Below are 26,450 nucleotides of genomic sequence, written 5' to 3' on the forward strand. Positions count from 1 at the left end.
TTCCCCGCCAGGCAATGAACACATCTGTCCAATCTAACTTCCTTTACCCCTGAAAGCTTATTATTCTTGGCAAGGTAATCAATCCCCTTCACACTCATGTGGCCAAGTCGTTTATGCCACAATTCTGATGCACATTCTTTTGCTGCCACATTCACTGAATCACCAGAAATAGAGCTTTGCAAAGAGTACAAGTTAGAAGACTTGTTACCTCGTGCAATAACCAGCGAACCTTTAGTGATTTTCCAATGTCCATCACCAAAGAAACAACATAAACCATCATCATCGAGTTTTCCTGTAGAAATGAGATTCAGTCTGATACCCGGTGCATGCTTTACATTTTTAAGTTCCAGCTTTGTGCCATTACTTGTTTCAAGACAAACTGTACCGGTACCAATCACCTTCACCTGACCATCATCACCCATTCTTAGCTCTCCAAAGTCGCCTGGAGTATATGAAGTGAAGAATTCCTTCCTTGGTGTAACATGGTAAGATGCGCCTGAATCCACAATCCAAGTTGTCTCATTGCATGCAACGTTGACGGTGTTCTCATCACAAGCAAGAAGTAAATCTGCTCTAACCGTTGCAACCCGGTTCTCTGTGTGATCATCTTTCTTGTCTTGCTTTTGGTCCCTTTTCAACTTGAAGCAATTTTTCTTGATGTGACCCTTCTTGCCACAATGATAACATTTAAGATCCTTGTGCCTTGACCTTGACTTGCTTCTGCTTTTATATTTACCCTTCTGACCCCTTTGCTTGTTTCTCCCCCTATCGTCTGTAACCAAAATATCTGACTGAGAAGTGGAGGTGTCTTGAGATCTTCTTCTTGACTCTTCATTCAAGATACCACTCTTGACATTCTCCATGGTCACAACACCGTTGGGAGCAGAGTTGGTCAAAGAAACCCGAAATGTTTCCCAAGAATCAGGTAGAGTATTAAGCAACCAGAGACGAAGTACCTCATCCTCAAATTTGATGCCCATGCTAGACAACTGATCAAGAAAACCCTGAAAATCATTGACATGATCATTAATCAATGTACCTTCCCTGTATCTCAGATTCATCATCTACTTTAACAAGAACACCTTGTTGTTGCCTGTCTTGGAAGCATACAGGGTCTCAAGCTTATCCCACAGGCTCCTGACATGTGTCTCATTGACAATGTGATTCAGAACATTGTCTTCGACCCATTGTCGAATATAACCACACACTAGTTGGTGCTCAAGGTCCCATTCCTCATCTGACATATTTTCTGGCCTTGCAGTTACAAACACAGGTAGATGTAGTTTCTTCACAAACAGGAGATCCTTCATCTTGGCCTTCCAGATGAGAAAATTTCTACCGTTCAATCGCACCATATTTATCGTATTTGCCTCCATGTCAAATATACCCGATCAACAACCAGGGCTCTAATACCACTTTGTTGGGAAAAATCCCACTACCTGTGACAAATAAAATCACAGGACCGACAAGAGCGCAAATACAAGATGGTACGAAATAGCCAAAAATAAATAACAGATACAAGGGACACAAGATTTACGTGGAAAACCCCAAATCAGGGAAAAACCACGGGACCACCACCACCAAATATTCCACTATAATAAATCTTGGGTACAAACTTCCTGGCTACCACACGAGCCAAACATCCAAAATCATCAAATACACCAACACTAGGCCAAATACATATATTCTAATTCTCAGGCTAAAGGAATAATATCTCGTACCCAAAATATTCAACCACCACGAGCAAGGTGAACAGAATACAAATATTACGAGATTAACCAAAAGATGCCTGGAATAAATACAAGCTAACCTCAAAATATTCGATGAAGATAATACCCAAGCAGTTCGGCAAACTCACGGCGATTTGTATCCAAAGAAGATGAAGATGGATGCACTGTCGAACATAAAGAGATAAGAAAAATTAATTTTTCTTCTTCCTCTTTCAAACTTGCCGAATGTGTATGTAGAATGTTGTGGAAATTTGTAGAAGTTGTGTGGAACTCTCTCACTTGAAGAATGAGCACATCATCCCCTTTTTATAGATAGGTTATGCCGACATAAGAGGGGAAAAGGGGGAAGAAAGCAAGTGAAGGGAAATTATCTTCAAACCTCATCCCATCAACTTCAACCCAAACTCCTTTTCTCCAACTTCCACCCTTCAACTTCTACCCATATCCCATTCTCCCATGACAATTAAATAATTGTCAGAAACACTTCCTCAAGAAGCTATCAAATATTATAGTGAATATAAATTGGCTTGGTCCAAATTGAGCTATTTACCACAAAGGAGGGAAGCTCAATCCCAACAGAATCCATACACGTGGTGTTTGATGAAAAATCACAGATCAATAATGGCGCTCTGGGCGAAGAATTCGAACAAAATGGTAACAAGTGTCATATTGATTTTTGTGATACTAATGATACGTGTGAAGATGATGTTTTGCAGGGAATGGATGAGTTGGAAATTAATTCTCTAGAAAATCCTATCCCTCATCCAGAAGAAGTTGGAAACCCATTTAATAATAATTTTGGAGGTGATGCCACACGTGAAAATGGAGATGCAGTACGGGTTAAAATTGGTGATCCAGTTAGTGATCAAGTTACTGGTGAAGTTGGTAATCAATTTCAAGAAGAATTAAATGAGGAAATTCGAACCAACTCTGCCAGTACACAACAAATGGATCCACCCAGTACCATGCACCCATTTGAACTAGATTTAAGATGGCTCAAAAATCACCCTCCAGAATTAATTATTGGGAATATTCATGAAGGCGTGAAAACAAGATCATCTACCATGGAAGCATTGTTCACGTGTTATCTATCTCAAATTGAAACAAAAGAAGTTGGCGAAGCTCTAAATGATCCGAATCGGATAAATGCTATGCAAGAAGAGCTCGATCAATTCAAACGAAATGATGTTTGGGAACTTGTTCCAAGACCGGCGAACCACAATGTTGTAGGAACCAAATGGGTCTTCCGAAACAAAGCAAACGAAGAAGGCGTGATTGTTAGGAATAAAGCAAGGCTGGTTGCAAAAGGATACTCTCAAGAAGAAGGAATAGATTTTGATGAAACTTTTGCACTAGTAGCTCGACTTGAAGCAATCAGAATTTTCCTAGCCTACGCCGCACACAAAGATTTCACTGTTTATCAAATGGACGTGAAAAGCGCATTCTTGAATGGTCTACTCGAAGAAGAAGTTTATGTCGAACAACCGCCAGGTTTTGAGGTAAAAGGCGAAGGTGATAAAGTCTACAAACTTAAAAAGGCATTGTATGGGTTGAAACAAGCACCTCGAGCTTGGTATGATACTTTGTCAATGTTCTTGATAAGCTGTGGATTCACCAAAGGCCTTGTTGACAAAACTCTATTTAGAATTCAAGATGGTGATCATATTTTATTAGTGCAAATCAATGTTGATGATATTATTTTTGGAAGCACTAACAATTCTTTGTGTGAGAAATTTTCGAAGCTTATGCAGAATAAATTTGAAATGAGCATGATGGGTGAATTAAATTACTTCTTGGGCTTACAAGTCAAACAATTGAAAGAAGGAATATTCATCAATCAAGCAAAGTACACCCGCGACTTGATAAAAAAGTTTGGCCTTGATGGAAAATCATCGATCAAAATTCCAATGAGCACATCATTAAGGCTTGACAAAGATGAAGATGGAAAGGATGTCGATCAAACAGAAGGATTGGTTCTCTTCTATATCTTACTGCAAGCAGGCCAGACATTTCTTATGCTGTGGGAGTGTGTGCAAGATTCCAAGCAAATCCAAAAGAAAGCCACCTCACCTCAAAAAAGAAGATCATACGATATCTGAAAGGCACAATCAATGTTGGACTGTGGTATCCAAAAGGTACAGATTTTACTCTAACGGGTTTTTCAGATGCGGATTTTGCAGGTTGCAAAATAGACAGAAAAAGCACTTCCGGGACATGCCAGTTCTTGGGGGAAGGCTTGTTTCTTGGTTCAGCAAAAAGCAAAATTCCATCGCAACTAGTACCGCCGAGGCCGAATATATTGCTGCAGGAAGTTGTTGTGCGCAAATTTTGTGGATGAAGCAACAATTGAAGGATTACGGAGTTAATTGTGATGACGTTAGTATTTATTGTGATAATACTAGTGCAATCGCTATCACTCACAATCCGGTGATTCACTCAAGAACCAAACATATCGACATTCGACATCACTTCATAAGGGATCATGTTGAAAAGAAAAATCTAAAGATCGAATATATCCCTACGGAAAACCAAGTTGCTGATATTCTCACAAAGCCTTTATGCGAAACGAGATTTTCTACCTTAAGGCACGAGTTGGGAATGATTGAAATGAGCTAAGTATCACTGGACTTAATCTCTCAATTTAAATTGATACTTGTGCTCAAAATAAATTGTTTTACGTGAATAAATTGTTTTACATGTTTATATGCATGTTTTTATTCGAAATTTTTGCATAATAAAATTGAAATATGTGTTAGGATTTTAATTATGTATTTGCATGTGTTATTTAACGTGAAATTATGTGCCATGCAAATTAATTTGATGAAATATGCAATTCGTGATTATTTGACAATTTGTTTAAAATTGCATGTTTTAATGTGTTATTTAGTCTACAAGTATTTGTTCATGTTTGTATAATTTAAATAATTTGTTTGCATGAACAATTTGTTTAAAAAAAATAAATTCTTAATGTGTTTATTGCATATGTGTTTTGTGCATATGTGGTCTATGTGATAAAATTTGCTATAAAAATGTTTTAGAAATCTGAGCTGAAAGTTAAATATTTGTTAGTTTCTAAAATATTTTAGAATTTGATTTGTGTGCTAATTATATAAGGATGTTTCTAAATATAAATTTGGAATATATGTGTTAATTTTGTTAATTTCCAAAATGTGTTTAATTTGATTGGAAATTGCCGTATATATGTTTAATGTATATTGTTATGTGTGATTGATTATTTATGGTTGATTTTTGCTACTAATGAGATGTTTGAGTGTGATTATATTTGTGGTACACGTTTTTGAGAAGGAAATCAGGAGATAAAGGAGGAAAATCAGAGTTTAATTAGGTATCAAACCTCCACCCATAAACTCCTACCCTTTCTAAACCTCCACCCAACCTAAACCTCCCCCCATAATCCTCTCCTAGATCAAATCTTTCCAAACTGATTCACTCTCTCTCTCTCAAATCGGCACCCGCATACCTCCTCTCAGCTAAATAATATCAATCGTCTCCCGCATAGCAATTAAAACCTAACCCCTCATTAAACTCTCCCCTCTAAACCGTTGCCCATCAAATCTCTTCCCATCCACCGCCATCTCGACCAATGAGAAGCCTTGCCGCTATCTGTCACATCCCGTAAATCTCAAACCACGGCCAGAAAAATTAACTCCCCATCGGCAAGTGAACCGATAGTCTTCCCTGACCGCCCTATATATTAGGAGACAGCCGAGCAATATATCTTGTGGAAGATTTTGTTTGTTTGAACTTTTTTGCAGGTACAAGATGGTGTCCAACGAATCACAGGGAAACGAGATGAGGAAGCCAACTCAGAGAACTTGGGAGAAGGTTCTCAAACAACCCCGAAGGGCAATACGAACGGACGTACGTAGAAAAGAGAGAGAGACCCCAAATAATCCTCTTATTTTAATATCAGAAGAAAAGGAGCATGAACCGGAGTCGCTACAAATTCAAGCAGTACTAGAATCATCACCACGTGAACCTGGCTTTATATATTAAGAAGACGATGGTGACAAGAAACCGTCAACAGAACAAGACAAGGTGGAAGGGTCTGAGCCTCCATTTATGAAGTTCTCACCAGTTGTTCGACCTGATCTGTATGCTGAAATTCTGAATATGGGAAATTCAGAATATCTCCATTACTTGAAACAACTGACATTTGGACCGGCTCTACCCCCTCCTGGTTTCGAAGGGTTCTACCAACCTCCACCACCACCAGAGCCCCTTCCGAAGTTTCCACCAAGTCTACCAGCTCTTGCGCCACTGCCACAAGAGGTTCCTGCTTCTCCATCGCCTCCTCAGCAGATGCCAATCAACCCGTTCATCCGTCCTCCTGTGGACTTTACTAGGTTTTTCAATCAATCCTACTCATCTTCAAGCTCAAACGGATCAATGCTCAAGGAAAGTGAGTCCAGTGATGACTCAGGACCGGAATACGCTCCTTCACCACCAGGAGGCTATGGGATAGGTTATGACTCAGATGATTGCATGAGTACTGGTTTCTCTGCCTGCTGAAAGTGTTCTGTTATCTCTCTCTGTCTCTCTCTCTCTCTCTCTCTCTCTCTCTCTCTCTCTCTCTCTCTCTCTCTCTCTCTCCTTCTCCCTGAGAAGGAGATAGATAAAAATTATGGATGTTTTTGCTACTGGTTCTTTCTATCTCTATCTCTCTATCTCCTAAAAATGAAAAATCCCTAAGGCATATAAAAAGATCAAAAGTTTCGTAGCCAAAAAGATACACACAAAAAATATATGAATAAAAAAAAGAATAAAAAGAAATTAAAAAAATTATATTATGGCTACAAGAAGGGATAAAAGAAGAAAAGAATTAAGAGGAGAAATGTCAGAAGAAATAAGAAGAGATATACCAGTTGAAGTTGCAGTTGAAGTTGTTACTGAGAGTAGACAACAAATCACAGAGGATTTATCCAGTGTATTGCCAGTACACCATACCGAGTCTACCATGCCTATCATGGCCCTGTTCTAGAAAATGAAGATTTATTTGCAGACAACTACACAAGAACAGAAGTCTTAGAAGAAGAGATTGGTGATCTCAATCAAGAAGTCGAATCACCTGAAGAAGAAGAAAGGATGCAACTTGTAGACACACCCGTTCTCACAGATCCGAGAAGGAGTCCATTTGGATCTCCTCAAAATATTGTGCAGACAAGTGATCAAGAAGATGGCATTTTTACATCCTTATTTGCCAGAGTTGCCGAATCCGGTGATGTTGTTTGTCAAACCATTGGAGAAAAGTTGATTGAACAAAATCAATTGATGGATCAACAACACACCGATACACGAATCAATCTGAAGGAATTAATGGAGTATCAAAATATTTTGAAGACTCAGATTGACAAAGCTGAAAGGATCTTGAAAGGAGAATTGACAAAAGGCTTACTTGAAGTGATCCAACTCATGAAGAAGGAATGTGAAGCAGCTAAAAATATTCACAACGAACGTCAGTTGCGACAAATCAAGGCAATTCAAGATCAAGAAAGCCGAATCAACAAACTTGAAGCTGAGCTCACAGTTGCAACAAACAAGCTAGAAAATGTACAAGCTGTTTCCATTGAAACACACAATAGTGTTGAAACCGTGAAGGCAAACCAAGACCGAGATTGTAAAACCCTTGCATTTTTTGTTGATAACGCCAAAAGGGGGGAAGAAATTCTCAATCGCTTGGCTTTGCAACAACAAGAATTTATTCTTGGAAGCCAACAACAGCCAGTAATACCTACCCAAGGTCGAGGCCGAAGCCGCAGACAATCCTCACAAGGACCATCTCAGATTGGAAGCCAGTATTCTTGGAAGCCAACAACAGCCAGTAATACTGACCCAAGGTCGAGGCCGAAGCCGCGGACAATCCTCACAAAGACCATCTCAGATTGGTTATGCTCAGTTCGCGAATCCTAGTCTTGGTACGAGTACATCGAAAGTTGCTAAAACTCGTGGGTGGTTTGAATGCTCTAAAGGTCCCGCCACTCAGACAACAATATGGACTAAGCAAAATCTACCAAGGATGATCAAGAAATGGCCTGCAGCCGATCAAGCCCAATAGATCTCGGGCAAGAATAAAGAAGAAGAAGGCAAGAGGAAAAGAACCGAGATGTGGTATGAACTAAGAGATTTCATTGGAAATATGGGCATGAATCTTGGAGAAGAAAGAAGCTTCGAAGAATGTATTTTATGGTAGGAAGCTGGAGTTCTTCAAGGCAATAATATCAAAGAAGCTTTTGGATATTACATGGCCGGGCAAGTTACAAAGAGATTTCAGAATGCGAAGTTCAAAGATGATTTCTTCAAGCTCAGAGAACATGTCAAGGAATTTTGAAGAAAGACATGGGAGTGAAGAAACCCAGAAGGTAATCTAAAAAATCTCTTCAGCTGATGTTTTCGCTATTTTCGAACCACTGTTGCGTTTTTTTCTCTAAATATTTTGAAATATATCAATAATAATTTCCCATAGTCTATTTTGAGTTTATAATTTTATTTGTTTGTTGTAATTAGACATTCGTGAATTAAAAAGACAAGGAATGTCAAAACGCACATAAAAATTAAAAAAAAATGACGATCAAAAATAAAATAAATCAAGATGCGTTTAGGAGCTTGTCTAAAAATTAATTCACAAGTTTCTTTTGATTGTGTCTAGAAAACCATTTGTTAAACTCATCTTGGCTTTGTCAAATAAAATAGAGCAAAATGATTATTTTCTTCAAAGACTTAAAGCCAATGACTGAGTATAGGTTTTGGCATTATCAAAAGGGGGAAATTGTTAGGAATAAAGTGTAATGGTTTTGATATGCCAAATATGTATTTGTAGATCCCCCAATTTTATTTTATAGGTCTAGTAGAGTCTTTGACCATGATCGGGAAATTATTTAAGTTGCAAAAGAGAAAAACAGAGGAAGATGCATGAAAATAGAAAAAGAAGATATCAAGCCGAAAATCAAGAATTTGTCTGGAGAAAATGACAAATTGAAGAAGAAGATGAATGATATGAAAATCACATCAATGCTACTCAAAAAGATATCCTAGGAGAATTTTCGTGAAAGAAAATTAAGATTGGAAGATTCCATGAATTTGACTTGGAGATCAAGCATCTATGGAAAGAAAGGAGTACATCAAAGATGATTGGAAATTTAACTAATAAGTTATACGAACGAAGTGGAAGATGCCTGATTCATTATGCAAAATGGCTCAAGTTCAAATCTCACTATTAATAATTTTACAAGGTAAAATTTGAGAAGCCAAAATTAATTAATTGAAATTGGGAGCCAATTCAAGTTGTAGTATGGGATGCAATTTCAAATTGGGGACCGATTCAAAGAAAGGTAAAATTTGAGAAGCCAAAATTAATTAATTGAAATTGGGAGCCAATTCAAGTTGTAGTATGGGATGCAATTTCAAATTGGGGACCGATTCAAAGAAGACATTGAGCTCAAATTGAATGACCGATTCAAAGAAGACATTGAGCGGAGAAGTCTGGGAGCCAATTTCGAAGTCAAATAATAACTCAAAGGAGTAGATAATTCAAATACAAAGGAGTAATTGAAATTGGGAGCCAATTCAAGTTGTAGTATGGGATGCAATTTCAAATTGGGGACCGATTCAAAGAAGACATTGAGCTCAAATTGAATTGAGATGAAATTCAATACCAGGAGAAGTCTGGGAGCCAATTTTGAAGTCAAATAATAATTCAAAGGAGTAGATAATTCAAATACAAAGGAGAAATTCAAATTGGGAAGAAGTTAAAAGCCAAAGTCAAATAATAATTCAAAGGAGTAGATAATTCAAATACAAAGGAGAAATTCAAATTGGGAAGAAGTTCAAAGCCAAAGTCAAATAATTCAAAGGAGTAGATTGGGAGCCAATTACAATGGAGAAATTCAAATTGGGTGCCAATTACAAATTCAAATAATTCAAATTGGGAGGAAGTTCAAAGCCAAAGTCAAATAATTCAAAGGAGTAGATTGGGAGCCAATTACAATGGAGAAATTCAAATTGGGTGCCAATTACAAGTCAATTGCAATTGGGTGTCAATAACAAAGGAGAAATTCAAATTGGTGCAATTGGGTGTCAATAACAAAGGAGAAGTTCAAATTGGGAGGAACACTACAAGAAAAATGCACATAGACAACACTAGAAAGACAACAGTTTTTAAGAAAAGTGTTGTCTTTTGTATAAAAGACAACAGTTTGGTCCAAAACCGTTGTCTTTGATGCAACCCTTTTTTCAAAGACAACGGTTTTTACTTAACCGTTGTTATAAGTGTGTTGTCTTTGTGCATTTTGTGAAAAGACAACACCACAACGACAACGGTTTTTTAAAACTGTTGTCTATGTGCGTTTTTTTTTTTTTTTTAAAAAGACAACGGTTTTTTTAACCGTTGTCATTGGTGTGTTGTCTTTAAGCGCATTAGAATACACAACAGTAGAAAGACAACGGTTATTTAAAACCGTTGTCTTTGTGCGCTCTTTTTTTAAAAAAGACAACGGTTTTATTTAACCGTTGTCATTGGTGTGTTGTCTTTAAGCGCACTAGAATACACAACACTACAAAGACAACGGTTTTTTAAAACCGTTGTCTTTGCGCATTATTATTTTTTAAAAGACAACGGTTTTATTTAACCGTTGTCATTTATGTGTTGTCTTTAATAGCACTTGAATACACAACACTACAACGACAATGGTTTTATATAACCGTTGTCGTTGCACGTTCTTTATTTGTTTAAGACAACGGTTTTATTTAACCGTTGTCTTTGATATGTTGTCTTTAAGCGTATTTGAATACACAACATTACAAAGACAACGGTTATAAAAACCGTTGTCTTTGCGCATCGTTATTTAACAGTTGTATAAATTAAAATAAAAACAAGGATGTTAATAACAAGAGTCGAACCTTTGACCTCAAAATTAACAAATAAGGTCTAACCAACTAAGTAACACAAACTCTTATGATTAAATGTGCAACATTTGGTATATAACTGGGTTGCTTCTGTGTTGTTTGTGAAAACCAAAACAACAATTTTAGAAAATAGTTGAAGGATCCCCTAGGAAGAAAAGAACTCAAGACCTCTAACATAATAAACTAAACTAAACCCACCAAGCCACACCAACACTTATATACTCAAGTGCAACATCTATGATATAACCAAATTGCTTATGTGTTGTCTTTAAGAACCAAGACAATGATTGTATAAAATAGATTAAGGATGCCACCACAAAGGATAAAACCCAAGACCTTTAACATAACAAACAAAATTAAATCCACCAAACCACACTAACTCTTATATACTAAATTGTTACACCTTATGTTTTAGCTATTATATCCTGAGTGTTAACAAGAATAAAAATGTAATTAAAATTTTTTGTCCAAATATATTGCATAAAAATTTAACAAAGAAAGAATATAATTCAAAAGTTAATTTAATAATTATATTTTCGTTCATATTTAAATATAAAATTATTCACCAAAATTTCAAAGTCAATTCATTAAAGTTTTATTTTCAATTATATTACAATTAAGACCAATCTATGAATTCAAAAAAAAAAATAAAAAAAATATCAAGTATAAAAAACAATAGATTATATCTATAACATTTTTGATATTTGTTATAGACCTAACTTTTTTAGGCTCTTATTAGTATAGTAGATAGTAGGTATAAAAATATATATCTTCTTCTTCTTCATATATATATATATATATATATATATATATATATATATATATATATATATATATATATATATATATCTTCATTCTTTTTAACTTTTTTTTTTTGTTTCCCTCCCAAACAAAAAAAAAAAAAAGAAATTCACACGCCTACAATTAGCGGAAAAAATTCCCTCCCAAACAATTTCTCCCTAACACTCCATTGCAACTTTTCCATCTCCTTAGTCAGTGCTTTCTACCGAGAGTGTCCTCTCGTCGCCTCCAACCTCCGACGCCGTTGCTGCCGCCAACCTCTGCCGCCATCGCCGCCTCCCTCCTCTACAGCCGTGAATAAGTCAGTAAACTTGGTTTTGAAAAATTGAAGGTTAGCTTTTCTCTTGTAATGTAATAAGCTATGAAATTCATCCAAATATTATCCATTTTCGCCCTCTCCTTTCTGCGGCTCAGTCTTCCCTTAGCATCTCTCTTGATTCTTCTCTAATCTCACCCAAAAACCTTCTACTCTCATTTAAACAAAATCTCAGATCTTTAATTTCTTGCTCAGCCTTTAATCTCTGAGGATGGAGTCCCCAAAGCACGCGGTCACGTTCTAGGCGGAAGCAGCGCCATAAACGTCGGTTTCTATAGCAAAGCCGATGATGTTTCGGCCGGAGCTCAAGAGTGGACAATCAGCGGTGAGAGATTGTTTGCTGGAATGGATTCGGTCAGAGGTTTCTCTCTATTTTTATTTCTCAGTTCAAAGTTTCATGCTCAGATATATTGTTGTTGTGGGAGTCTACGCTCATATCTGCTGCTGTTGTGGGAGTACGCTCACATCTACTCCTTTTATTATATCTACAACGGAACTAGCGACGGAGGGATAGAGGAGGTGGCGGCGGAGTTGGAAATCGGCCGGTTTGTGCCCATATTTCTTCATCACTCCACCCTGCCACTCACAATCGACGAAGTAAGCTTAAAACTATCATCTTTTTTTGCTTTTGTTGCTCTTGTAAAATTTTTTAAAGTAACTTTTGGTGGATTTTGTGAATTTATGCATATTCTTTCAAATAAAATCATTTAGTGATTTTAGTTTTTTACCTCTGTAATTCGATGGTAAGGCTGGTTAAGCTAAGATTATGTGTTTGGGAACATGGTGAAAATGATGGATTATCCAGAATCTTGAACCAATCAGGATAGAGTTGGCCAAACACTTACAAAAATTTTAATAAATTAGTAAATTACACCCAGACGTGAGAATGAAGGAGATGAAGAAAAACAAGTCTGACACCCAGACGTGAGAATGAAGGAGATGAAGAAAAACAAGTCTGAGAACACCCAGACGTGAGAATGAAGAAGATGAAGAAAAACTACGTGAGAATGAAGAAGATGAAGAAAAACTTACAGTATGTAAAAATATTCTCACAAGGAAAAATACTAGTCTAACTAGTATGGGATTAAATTGAAGAATATTTTGAAGTATTTAAATTCCAAAGAAACAAGAACCACTTCAGAGCTGATCAGAGAAGCCAATCTACACAAAACTGAGACCCAGATATTCCCAAGAAACGTGAGAAAACCAGAGGAATATCATATGAAGTTTGGGAACTCATTTGCATGAAGTTGAAGCTCTACCAACGGCTAGCTTATCTTTTCTGACACTTTGCCAGAAGATAAGATAAGATCTTTGACAAAAGATACAAGATTTCAAAAATGAGATCGTCTTTTTCCAACGGGCAGATTCTCATTACCTGCTATAAAATGATGACGATATGAAGACTTGAAGATCACGAACTCAAGAGCAGAAAATACGAGCAAAGAGCTAAAAAGAGCAAAGAGCAAAAATCTCATTTGGTACAGAGCATACCAAGAGAAATCTTCAAGTGAGAAGTGAGAAAAGAAAAAGAACTCAGAGAGCTTCAAAGAAAAATATTCTGAGAGTTCTAAAACAGAGCTAAACAGAGCATAAAAATCAAGTGCTTTACTTGATACATTCAAAGAGAGAAAACATTCAGAGCGTTCAAGAGAAATCTTTCAAAGAGTGTTTTATCAATTGCAGCATGTGTTCCATCTCAACTAAAAGCCTATGCTGATAGTTGGATTGCACAGTAATGGCTATATGCTCACACGCCCCGTCACGTGTGCGGTGGGTTCCAAGCAACACGTGGACCGGTAAACCGTAGTCTCTTACGAGTGGCGCTGAAATTCGAACCCATAACCTTTGGTCTGGCTCTGATACCAAATTGAAGCATGTGTTCCATCTCAACTAAAAGCCTAAGCTGATAGTTGGATTGCACAGTAATGGCTATATGCTCACATTATCTTCATCAAAGAGACTAAGCGCATCATTGAAGATCAACTACAGAGTCTCGAAGTTGGAAGCAAGAAAAAACTTGTTTTGGAGCAAAACAAGAAAATGGAGGAAAGTAGCACGGAGCTGTGAGATCCGAAGCAGCAGTGTCGGAGGCATTAGGCGTGATTAGTGCGGGCTTTGTGATCAAAGCACTAGATCACGGGATACGTTTCTACCGGAGTGTGGAAGACGGGGGGAAAGTAACGCGGAGTCGTGAAATCCTGGGATAGTAGCGCGGCGACGTGAAACCCGAAACAGCAGTGTGGTGCCACTGGGCGTGATTAGTGCGGGCTTGGTGATCAAAGCACTAGATCACGGAAATTCATTGTATCTTGGAACCAAGAAGTGGTGGATATAGTGAATTGCTCTTGGAGATAAGAGCAAGTGGAGTAGGAGGATTACACCACCTCCGAACCACTATAATTGTCTTGTGTTCTTTACTGCTTTCTTTACTTACTGCTCTTTACTTGCTCTACATGAGATATATCTATCACAATCTCACACACACTTTAACTTTATTTAATTCCGCTGTGCACCATACTCTAACAATCTAGTTAAGAGTTTTGGTTTATCTCTGGCTTAGCAATTATTGTGCTGTCCCCCCTCCCCCCCCCCCCCCCCCCTCTCGACTTTCACCTTATTACCTCTTTTGGGACCAACAAGGAATAATTTTGGAGTTGTACTTCCTCATAAATTTCTTGAATTTCCTGACAAACAAAGCAAAATTTACGTCATTTAATAATTAATTATTTTCTACTGACCTTGACGTGGACAGTTGTTCGGTAACTAGTGCGTTGGTTCGTTCTTCTCGTTCTCCCTCTGTCCTTGACGTCATCTCAAATTCGTAGGCTTTGAGATCACTTAAGAGTTTCTCGGTTGATAGGGTTTTTAGATCCCTATGATCTCTCATGGCGGTGACTTTCATATCCCAACTTGATGGTAGACCGCGTAGGATTTTGAGCGATATTTCCTTTTAATTAATGTCTTTTCCAAGATCATTAATCTCTCCCAAGATTTTAGTAAATCTTGTTTCCATGTCGGTAATACTCTCGTCCCTTAGCATTTTGAAATCTTCAAATTTCTTTAATGCTATGGTGAGCTTATTATCCTTTTCCTGTTCATCTCCTTCACCAATCTGAATGAGTGTTTCCCAAACTTCTTTTGCTGATTGACACTTTCAAACTTTTGGGAATATTGAGTCATCGATAGCTTTGAAAAAAATATCCTTGGCAATATTGTCCAAGTTATTTCTTGTTCTATCTTTTCGACACCATTCCACCTTAGGCTTTGGAACGTATTGCGGAGTGTCACTTGTTTGTACGGACGCAGTGTTCACTTGCAAGATTTCAATAGGACCATCAGTGATTACTTCCCACATTTCATCGTGCAAAGCGGATAAATGTACATGCATGCGAATTCTCCATTCATCAAATTTGTCCAAGGAAAATAATAGATTTTGAGCAAAACCCATATCTCTCTTCATATTGAAGTTTTCGAGATATGTCTAGTAGTCAAAATTGACTCAAATAGACAACCGCTCTGATATCAATTGTTGGTCCTGATATGATGGTAAGAAGTCTAGAGGGGGGTGAATAGACTTTTTTAAACTTTTTCAGAATAAATAACACTTTGGTAATTTCAACTCCAAGTAACAAGTAAATAACAAGATATTCAACTTGCATGCACAGCGGAATAATTTAACAATAATGTGTTACATAAAATCAGAGAGATATATCACATGCAATACGTTAGATATGCTTGAAATAACTCAAATGATATGTATGCAAATTTTTGCTCGCATGCGGAAGAGGTAGATGTTGGTCCCGATAGAAAGTCTAGAGGAGGGGGAGGGGGGGGGGGGGGGGAGTGAATAGACTTTCTAAACTTTTTCACAATAAATAAATCTTTTGTAATTTCAACTCCAAATAATAAATAAATAGACGAGTATTTAATTTGGAGTGCACAACGGAATAAATATGTGTAAAGAGTTATGCCCAATCAATAAATTGAATCACATGCACAACGTTAGATATGCTCAGATGATGTGTAAGAATAACTAGAATATCTTGAATATTTTAAAGGAGATGTTTCACTCAATATTTAACAATATTATTCAAGATTGTATATAAGACTTCGTACGAAATCAATCGTATGATAAATGTCACATGCAACACGTCAAACTTGCTTAGAATAATTTAAATGTTAAGCATGGAAAGTTTGAGTTACATGCACACGTGAAAACACACTAAACCCGAATGATTAAGATCAAGCAGTGAATAGTAAACGGGTTAGTCAAATACTAGATAAATAAATAAACCGAATTAAGTAAGTGCGGTATGTAAATGAGAGAGGCAATTTATAATGGTTCGGAAGTGGCGTAATCTTCCTAGTCCACTTTACTCCTTTTGTGTCGAGGAGTAATTCACTATTTTCCACACACAGTTACAATAGTGAATAAGTGCTATACAAGCACTTCTTCAGATGTCTTGCACACAGCTACACCTAACTCCGAGTGTCTCGCACACAGCTACACTCAACTCTAAGTACTTCGCACACAGCTATACTCAAACGCCAACTAAGTGTCTTGCATACAGCTATACTTAGCAACTACGAGTATTTTGCACACAGCTACACTCTCTTAGAGTATTTTGCACACAGCTATACTCTTTTTAGAATTACAAATACAAAGGTAATTGTATCTCTCTCCAACTAATTTTGAGACTATTCAGACTAAGACTCTCTTCTAGATATTTCAATGAATATTTAGCACTTGAATATTTTGAATTTGCACTTGTTCATCTGTGTCTTGTATCTTCAAGTCTTCATGGCTTTTTATAGATAATCAAATGTATCCGTTGGAGTGGGATAATTTGATATTTGAAATTTGAATTTCGTAGCCTGATATTGTTGACAATATTATGTTTTCAATTTGATTTGATTGTCAACTTTTCTAACAAGATAATATTTTTATTTCAACATGATTTTCAAGTTGTTTCTAAAATATTATTATCCTTGTCAATTTTTAATTTCCAACGTCTCTTGGCAATAAATCCTTCTGACATGATTTATTTCTAGGATAAGGTCTTTATCCATGTCTTCATAAATTTTCCACCGTTCTGATAATGTCTTCATGCAATTTGGATTCTTGAGACATGTGAGATGAACCAAAATAAATTCATTCGAATTTATTTAAATATTCTGATCATCCTTGCTTGTTTGTCACATTTTGCTCCTTAGAGATACATTGTGCTTATTTTGCACTTCTTGCTTGTCAAAATCAGGTCTTGCTTATAGTTGCATCATGCTCCTCTGATCTGGTCACATTGTGCTTGTATTAGACATTGTGCTCCTTTGACACATCGTGCTTGTTTGAAAATTGTGATCCTTGGACATATCGTGTTTTTCTGATTTGATCACATTGTGCTGATTCGGATACATCTTGCTTGTTTAGACATTGTGCTCCTTTGGACACATCGTGCTTGATCAGACCTTTGTTCTATTAACTTGGGCACTTCTTGCTTGTTTGACTTTGACACATTGTGTTTGTTTGACTTGATAGATCGTGCTTCTTTTTGATACATTGTGCTTCTTAGCCGCTTCTTGCTCCTTTTGAATTCTGGCTTATAAAAAATTAATCCTTGGGGGGTATTCAATCTTGGGTATGATCGTTGTATGTAAGGACTTCTACCATTTCGTCGTAAGGCTCATCCGATCATTCTCTATAACATCTTTGTTAAATGCTTGTCTACTGGATGAATACTCGTAGGACCAAAATTAATTCTCCAAATTAATTTTGTTCTTCATGTAGTAATCTTTCTTTTGCGTACTGACTTGACATACTGAATTATGATGCTTGTACTAAATACCTAAATTCTAAGGGGATCTAAACTACATTTGGCTCATCAAAACTTTATTACAAAAATATTCCTATCAATTTTCCCCCTTTTTGGTGACGCCAAAACCTATACTCAGTCATTTGGCTTGTTTTTTAAAACAATTGATTTTTCAAAAGATTTTATTAAAATTTGACATAGCCATGATGGGTTTAACAATTGATTTTGACTCTAGGAAAGATATTTTTAGCAAAAATTTCCTATTCGCATTTTTGGACTTTAACATTAGTGATTTTTGCAATTTTTCCAATTATGCGATTTATACAAGTTAAGCTATAAATTTACCTTTCAAGACGAATTAAAGATAACATTAGATAAAATACTATAAGCATCATAATCAGATAATTGAGCAAAATATTCATGGTCATACATTTAGAGTTTTGTAAGCCATATCAAAATATTTGTTCACCGATTACAAAATACTTGATTATCTTGTTCCTCTTTTCTTCTAACACATGATTGATATGTTTCTTAACCTCAATGAAATTGTCACTAATAGCATAATCTTTGCATACCTGCCCAATCACATAATAATTGAAAGCTTCAATGATGTTGTCTCCGGGCAGTGCATTTTCTTAATACCAGATTATGCATTCTTCTAGACTCTTATCTCCTTGTAATTCTAGACTCTTATCTCCTTTTAGAATGGCTTGTGTGGTTGTACTTTCTCTTATGAGGACGCTAGAGCTTGAGTGTAACACCCCGGTGTTACGGCCTTCAATCCCGGATTAATTATTTAATTAATTCCGTTAATAATAATTAAAAAGGATTTAATTTGGCTAGGATTCCATTTAATTAATTAATGTGGTCCACCATGGATCATGGACCCTTGCCTAAACTAGAGTCTTAAGCCTGTTAGGAATAAAAAGAGTAAACCTTTTACTAATCAGATTCTAATTAGGAGACCTAGACCTAATTATCTATTAGGAATGTAGAAAGTAGGCCTTTACTATTCAGATTATGATTAGGATTCCTGATGCTATAAATAGGGGATTAGAAAGCATTAGAACCCTTACCACCATAGTTATATTACACAAAAGTATTCCCAAAGGGTTCCCCCACCACCAAGCCTAGGGAGATCAATCGGATGGAAATTTTAGGGAAGAACCTTAATAGCCAAGGGAGGATTAATTAAGGCTAAGAGGTAACCCATGTCTCAACAAAACCTATTTTCCTTGCTATAATCTTCTTCTTTGGCTCCCTCTATATGCTTGTGTCTTGACGAATTCCTTTATGATAATCGTGATAAAATCTTGTTGATTGATGTGATGATTTTTATGTGTGATCTTGATGATCTTGATGTTAAAAAGAGGTTCTTGATATTCATGTGATGATTCTTGATAAGTCTTGATGGTTCTTGATGATAAAGATAAAATATGATTTTGATGATTTGGATGGGATTAGAGCCCTAGGTTGGATTGGGAATTTGTATTATGATGTTCTCAATATATATTTGGGAGGGAATTCACATGTTCGGGTGTTGTTTATGTTTAGAAGTCATAATAGGATGAGTTCTACGTGGTTCTTGCTTTTGATCCATTAATTGCCTACGTGGTGTCATTATTTGCGTTAAAAGTGTCTAAGCATGGTTTCGGGTTCCACGGAGGATCCCGGGACGTTTATTGTGATAAGGAGTCAGTGGGGGATAGGTGGGGGTAGGGGAACCCGCCACCTACCCGCTGCCCAAAGAAGTACTGTCGGCAGCGGGCAGCCGACGGGCAGGCGACTGCCCGCCGGGCACCCGCTACCCGGAGAGTTACCGCCGGCGGGTGGCCCTCCACCCACCGGCTACCCGCTGGTTTGTTGCCCACTTCGGGTCTTTGGCTTCCCCGTTTGATGTTCCCCAATCCCCGTGGTGTCCCAACGGACCCGTTTGTCGTGCATGAGTCTAGTTTGATGTTTCGGGTGCCATTTGTAGGGTAGAAGAGTCTTAGGAATTGCATGCTAGTTGAATCGGTAACCCGTTGGCCTAAGTGGAAGATGCATGAACCCCTTAGGTCTATTCTTAGTAAGTGAATGATCACACGTAAGTTTATTTATACGTCTCCCATTCCCAACGTGCTAATACGTGCTACTATGTGTTATGTGATGCATGATACCCCAATTTGGTTGCGATCAAATTGGGAGTTCCTGAGCTGCGGTTCAGAAGTTGGCTACTGTCAAATTGGTTACTTATGAGCTGCGGTTCATTTTCCTGGCTGCGGTCAGTGATTCACTTCTTGGGCTGCGGTCCACATGGGCCTCGTGTGCTATGGTCCACCGACTGGACGCGCCAGGCGGTGTGTAGGATCACTAGCCCGAGGACGGCCATAGCCCACCAAATGAGTGATCAGGCGGTGTGTAGAGCTACGGTCGGCTGCGATCCACCGAGTGTATTGGCCAGCGGTGTGTAGGGTCGTAGTCTCCGAAGATCATCGCCCACCGAATGAGTCCCTCAGGCGGTGTGTAGGGCCTGATCTACTACGACCCACCGACTGAGTTCGTCAAGCGGTGTGTAGGGTCGCAGTCCCCCTTAAAGAGGATCACAGTCCACCGACTGAGCGCGTCAGCGGTGTGTAGGGCTGTGATCCGCCGTTGAGTTCGTCGATGGTCTATACGGTTGGTTGCGATCAACCCCTTCATGCTGCGGTATGAGGTAGGGTGCTGTGGGGCCGTTTTAGTACTATATGTACTAACCCTCATGTTCGGGACATGCGATTGGTCCCGTGGCGCCACCAAAGTATGCTTGTGTGATTTGAATGATGATTGAATGATAATGTGAATGATTCGAAAGTGAACGGTGACCTAAGAAGAAGAAGAAGTGATGATGATGATGATGATGATGATAAAGACGAAAATAGAATTTTTGCAGGAATTATTGTTATTTTTGACAGATTTATGGATCAGACATTTCAGCCACTGGAATATCACATTTATGTGAAAAAGCAACAGGGTGAGAAAAGCACTCATCCATGCCAAAGGCTTCATCAAATTTTGCATCCACTAAGGGGAAAATCACATCCTTGTCTCAAATTCCGTCATATTTTGCACCCAGCTCTACAACACATTGATGCCATCACTCAAGAGTTGGCAAAAGCGAAGGAGGAGTACCAGACATCATCTACAAGCAAGAGCAAAGCAGCCTACCTCCCTTCATGTTTTACCAATACCAACAGATCAAGTTATAATCATGCCTGATTCTTCCCACCATGCTTCACGCTCCAAAGAAATAATGGTAGGAAAACAGGATGAGTTCCAGATTATAAAGGAAATGTGAATCCAACATCCATCTATGCAGCGAGAAGTTGTCTCAATTAAAGGTATGGGAGGTATTGGTAAGACAACATTAGTAAAGAAATTTATGAAGATCCATTAATCACTTCCTACTTTGATATGCGAGCAAGGACTGTCGCATCACAACATCATATTAAGAGGCAAATGCTCTTAGATCTTCTTGGTTCCAAAGACAATGCAGATAGTGATGAGGACCTAGCATTACAACTCTACAAAAGTTTCAAGCGTCAAAGGTACTTTGTTGTGATGGATGATGTATGGAGTGTAGAGGCATGGGATGCTCTCAAAACATGCTTTCCCGATGATGGATATGGTAGTCGAGTATTGTTGACTACTCGCCTTGCTGAGGTGGCTAATCATATCTGCACCCAAAATGACTTTTCTCATCAAATGCAATTGTTAGAACAAAGTGAGAGTTCAAAACTATTTGATGAAAAGGCCTATAAATCTCGCGGTGCTGAATTTGAAACGATTGGAAGAACAGTAGTTGAAAATTGCAAAGGACTGCCTTTGGCAATTATTGTGGTTTCAGGCCTTTTTTCTAGGGATGGCAATTCTACCCGCACCCAACGGGTTACCCGCTTCCCATTTTATTATATTGAGCCTTGGTACACACAATTCCAAATCAAATATATGTATGTACACGTATAACAATAAATCAATAATCCTAATATCTCTACATGTTTTTATTTTTATATTTTAAGTATCCGTTAATAATTAATATATATATATATATATATATATATATATATATATATATATATATATATATATATATATATGAGTAATTTTGACTTTTTTATCCCAGTGCACAATTAATATTTTTCGTTACCGCGCTGATGTGCGAATTTTACTCCCTCCATGCGTCCAATCTCAACCGTAAATCTTCAATATTGTAAGGTTGACAATAATCCACAGTCCTCATGTGGGATATTGTTCTCATATATATATATATATATATATATATATATATATATATATATATATATATATATATATATATATATATATATATATATATATTAATTATTAACGGATACTTAAAATATAAAAATAAAAACATGTAGAGATATTAGGATTATTGTTATACGTGTACATACATATATTTGATTTGGAATTGTGTGTACCAACGCTCAATATAATAAAATGGGTTAGGAAGATATCAGGTCAAACTTGTAGCTTAAAGAATATAATATAAATTAGGTAAAATAATTTATTTATTTAAAGTAGAAAATACTAATTTGTATTTATAGGTAGAAAATACTAATTCAAAATGAAAGAATAATAATTTATTTATTTAAGGTAATAACATTATTATTATTATTATTATTATTATTATTATTATTATTATTATTATTATTATTATTATTATTATTATTATTATTATTATTATTATTACAAAAATACCCCTAAGTTTTGGGGGGGAAACTTGACTAGGAGGATTTTACTTTTATATATATATATATATATATATATATATATATATATATATATATATATATATATATATATATAGATATATATAGATATATATACTAATATATGGAAGGATCAAAGGTACTTAATTGTGATACGAGGGAGTCTCATACGTAACAATGACTCACTAAGATTCTTTCTATAGATTAAATAATAATAATATACAAACTCTGATCTATAAGTCTATATCTACCCTAGCCTAACACATAAATTTACACATACGGTATGTAATAATAGGTAGTTAATTGTGATTGATGATGTGTATGTGGAGCATAGAGGCATGGGATGCAATCAAAACATGCTTTCGAAATGATTATTCATTTTGGTAGTCGAGTATTAGTGACTACTCGCAATACACAGGTGGCTTGTTATGTTAGTTTCAACCATGACTTCATTCATCAAATGCACCCATTAAATGAAAGCGAGAGTTGGGATCTATTTTGTCAGAAGGTGGGCACATCACGTCGTGCTAACTTTGAGACTATTGCGAGACCAATTGTTGAGAAGTGCAAAGGACTACCTCTGGCAGTTGTTATTGTAGCAAGTGTAGTTTCCAATTTCAACATTGACCCAGGTGAGTGGGAGAATATTGCTATGAACAATATTGCAGAAGCATGGTCAAGAATATTCTCATTGGATTACAATCACTTGCCATAAACTTGAAAGCTTGTTTTTTATAGAGTAAATACCCAAAATGGTCCATCGACTATAGCTAAATTCACAAATTGGTCCTCGACTTTCAATTTCAACTAATTAAGTCCTTAACTTTGTAATTTTAACACAATTTGGTCCTCTGTCTATTTGACCGTTTGTTGACTGTGATTTTTGAGGATATATATGTAATTTCATGGTCCATCGTCGGGTTTTTAAGGTTCTGGTTGCATTTCTAGACCGCACTGTTACATTTGAATCCACTGCCGAAAGCAATCTACCAAATCCGGTCGCCTTTCTTCATCCTCCCTTTGGATTCAATGTAGTTGAGTACGTACCAGAGCGAAGAAAACGACGTGTTTCCGAACCAGTGCAACATCATCCTGGAGGCCTCCACGTGCTCCGACGAGAGCTGAAGGTTCTTCTGGAGATCGTCAATCACAATCAACAAACGGTCAAATAGATGGAGGACCAAATCGTGTCAAAATTACAAAGTTAAGGACTTAATTGGTTGAAATTGAAAGTCGAGGACCAATTTGTAAATTTAGCTATAATCGAGAGACCATTTTGGGTATTTGCTCTTTTTTATATTTGAGAGTTTTTCCAGGAGATAAAATTGTTTGAATGTTGCATCAGTAGCTTCAGTTTTTTTTCAGTTTATTCCCATGTTTAGTTTGCTTTTATTTACCAAGTCTTTAGGAGTTTAATTGTCAGTTACTTGTTAGTGCCTTAGTGGCTTGATGTTAGCTAGTTAGTGGGTTAGTGGCTATCTTTTGTTTGTTAGTTTTTTTCTGTGTATTTAAGCAGTGTTTCACCAGTTAATAAATGCATCCTTTTCTCTAAAATAACCAACAAATTGGTATCAGAGCTTCTTTTCTTAAGGGATCTGTGAGTGAACCAAGGGAAACCCACCATAAAAACCTTACCTTCCTTTATTCAATCCATAAAATGGATTCTGAAACTCCTTTTACAGCACTAGCACCACCAGTGTTTAAGGGAGAAAATTATCAAATATGGGCAGCTAGAATGGAAGCCCACCTAGAGGCAAATGATCTCTGGGATGCTGTTAAAGAGGACTATGAAGTTCCTCCCTTAACAGATAATCCAACCATGGCTCAGCTGAAGAGTCATAATTTAAGGAAATCAAGGAAGTCGAAGGCAAAAGCTACCTTGTTCGCAGCTGTCTCCGAAGAGGTCTTTACAAGAATCATGAATCAGAAATCAGCATTTGATATTTGGAATTTCCTCAAAACTGAATATGCAGGAGATGAAAAGCTTAAAGGAATGCAAAAGTTGAATCTGATTCGTGAGTTCGAGATGCAGCAAATGAAGGAGTCAGAGACAATCAAGGAGTACACAGATAAGCTTCTTAGTATTGCGAACAAAATTAGGTTGCTTGGTTCAGAATTTTCTGATTCTAAGATTGTTCAGAAAATACTTGTAACTGTTCCTGAAAGATTTGATGCTATTATATCCTCCATGGAGAGTAGCAAAGATCTTTCAACAATCACTTTGGCAGAACTAAACAGTGCTTTACAGGCTCAAGAACAAAGGAGACTGATGAGAAGTGAAGGTTCTGTCGAAGGTGCACTGCAGGCTAAGTTACAAATCAATCAAGGAGAGAAAGACAAGAAGAAGAGTTCTAAGAAAAACCCACGTGATGCAACCAACAGCAGCAGAGGAGAAAAGAAGAGAGATTTTCCTCCTTGCAAGCATTGCGGCAAAAAGGGTCATCCTCCTTTCAAGTGTTGGAGAAGACCTTATGTGAAGTGTGGGAAGTGCAGTAAACTTGGGCACCATGAAAGAATATGCAAAAGTAATTCCCAATAGAAGGACGATGCCCAAGTAGTAAGCGAGCAAGAGGAAGAGCAAATGTTTGTAGCATCTTGTTTTACAAGCAGAAGCTCAAGCTCAAGTTATTGTTGGCTCCTAGACAGTGGTTGTACCAATCACATGACCGGTGATGAAGAAATCTTTAGAGAGTTGGACAAGTCCCAAGTATCCAACGTCAGAATTGGTAATGGTGACTGCATTCCTGTGAAGGGAAAGGGAACTGTTGCCATAGAGAGTTGCACAGGTACTAAATTAATTTCTGATGTTTTGTATGTCCCTGACATTGATCAGAATTTACTTAGCGTTGGGCAGCTAGTTGAGAAGGGATTCAAAGTCATCTTTGAAAACAAGTTGGGTATAATCAATGATACTTATGACAATGAAGTCATAAGAATTAAAATGAGAGGCAAAAGTTTCTTACTTGATCCGATGGAGGAGGAGCAAGCAGCTTATACAGTTACTTCGACCAACACACAGACTTGGCATAAGAGGCTAGGTCATTTTCATCATGCAGCAATTTTGAATATGCAAAAAAGGAAGTTGGTTCATGGCTTACCTCACATTGAGTCGGATCTACCAAGTTGCAAGGCTTGTCAATTTGGAAAACAAGCCAGACTTCCTTTCAAAAAAGGAGCCTGGAGAGCTACGGAGAAGCTGCAACTTATCCATACAGATGTTGCTGGACCTTATAGAACTCTTTCACTCAATGGAAGCAAATACTACGTTGCTTTCATTGATGATTTTACAAGGATGTGTTGGATCTATTTTCTCAGGTTCAAGTCAGAAGTTGCAGGTGTATTCTTCAAATTCAAGAACTGGATCGAGAACCAAAGTGGCTGTAAAATTCAGACTTTGAGGTCAGATAATGGCAAGGAGTACACCTCAAGTGAATTTGATAAATTCTGTGAGGAAGCTGGAATTGAGCATAAACTTACAGCCCCATACTCTCCACAGCAAAATGGGGTCAGCGAGCGAAAGAATAGAACTATAATGGAGATGGCCAGGTGTATGCTCCATGAGAAGGATCTTCCGAAAGAATATTGGGCTGAGGCAGCAAATACTGCTGTATTTCTGCTGAACAGGCTACCTACAAAAGCAGTCAACGGCAAGACTCCTTTTGAGGTGTGGTATGGTTATAAACCACAAGTAAAAAATATGAAAGTCTTCGGTTGTTTATGTTTTACTCATGTGCCACAAATTAAGCGTGACAAATTAGACAAAAGAGCTGAGCCCGGCATATTTGTTGGATATAGCTTAAATTCTAATGCTTATAGAGTTTTTCAACCTGACACAAGAAGAATTCTAATAAGCAGGGATGTAAGCTTCATGGAAAATGATAAATGGAGTTGGAACATTGCAGAAATTCAGCAGCCAAATGGTCTGAATTACGACGAGTTAATTGACGATCCTCCTGTTCGAGGCACTAGATTACTTGCTGATATCTACCAGAGATGCAACGTTGCTGTGCTTGAACCAGCAGGATATCAAGAGGCAGAGAAAGATCCCAATTGGAGGGCAGCAATGCAGGAGGAGCTCGCTATGATTGAAAAAAATCAGACTTGGGAGTTAGTTGAA

General features: G+C 37.2%; 2 long non-coding RNA genes across 2 annotated transcripts; one reads left to right on the forward strand and one right to left on the reverse strand.

The window, feature by feature from the left end:
• Positions 1 to 1,331: 1,331 nt before the first annotated feature.
• On the reverse strand, positions 1,332 to 21,544 carry LOC109160561. Its single transcript, XR_002050767.1, has 3 exons — positions 21,532 to 21,544; positions 15,924 to 15,929; positions 1,332 to 1,406 (listed from the first exon to the last, which is right to left on the reverse strand). It is a non-coding gene; the product is annotated as an uncharacterized LOC109160561 (long non-coding RNA).
• Positions 11,573 to 12,605, forward strand: LOC109160557. The gene is made up of 3 exons (XR_002050762.1): positions 11,573 to 11,784; positions 11,965 to 12,094; positions 12,175 to 12,605. It is a non-coding gene; the product is annotated as an uncharacterized LOC109160557 (long non-coding RNA).
• Positions 21,545 to 26,450: the final 4,906 nt, after the last annotated feature.

This window comes from Ipomoea nil, unplaced genomic scaffold (assembly GCF_001879475.1).
Source record: "Ipomoea nil cultivar Tokyo-kokei standard unplaced genomic scaffold, Asagao_1.1 scaffold2848, whole genome shotgun sequence".
Taxonomy (NCBI): Eukaryota; Viridiplantae; Streptophyta; class Magnoliopsida; order Solanales; family Convolvulaceae; genus Ipomoea; species Ipomoea nil.